Here is a 690-nt window from a genome sequence, read left to right as displayed (position 1 = left end):
TCAGACGCCAATTACAACTCATCAATTCAGACGACGATCTGTCAACGGACGAGAGCATTTCAACATTTAACCCGCCTGGACTCTTCATTTTCTTATTCTTCCTGAGAGTTCCAATCAACTAAATATTCATTAAGAGTCAAAAAATATTCAAATTGATTTTTAAATCTGGTTGGATGCGAATTAACTTACAACACAATCTTGTTGCCAATTTGGTTCATATTTGTGAGGAGAGAAAAAAAAACATTTTCAATTCAGCTAAATTAAAAATGACAGACAGACAGACAGACAGATAGACAGATAGCTAGATAGATAGATAGATAGATAGATAGATGACAGACAGACAGACAGATAGCTAGATAGATCTGTTTAAGAATCTGCTCAACAGCGCTCAAATGTTAGCGGGAAATGGACATTTTTAAAAGTTCAGTATCAACTGGTACCGAAGTCGGTACTTTTGACAACACCAAAACAAACAAATAACTAGAAATCGAGAAATGGACCCAGGAATGGCCTAGCAAACTCATGAAAAACAATTAGCGTCTGAATAGGGCTGAAGTGAACACTTAAAGTAAAGTAATTGAAGACGAGACTAAATCTGGTGTTTAAGGCAGTGATGGTTGTAGGTATGAACGCAGAAGGTGTGTGTTTACCTGTCAGGGCGGCGTCCCGTGTGACGTCCCACACCTTAAC

The sequence above is a fragment of the Sinocyclocheilus rhinocerous genome, unplaced genomic scaffold, assembly GCF_001515625.1.
Source record: "Sinocyclocheilus rhinocerous isolate Xijiao unplaced genomic scaffold, SAMN03320098_v1.1 scaffold342, whole genome shotgun sequence".
Classification (NCBI taxonomy): Eukaryota; Metazoa; Chordata; class Actinopteri; order Cypriniformes; family Cyprinidae; genus Sinocyclocheilus; species Sinocyclocheilus rhinocerous.
The sequence above is the reverse complement of the archived record's forward strand: the minus strand, read 5'-3'. Positions refer to the sequence as shown.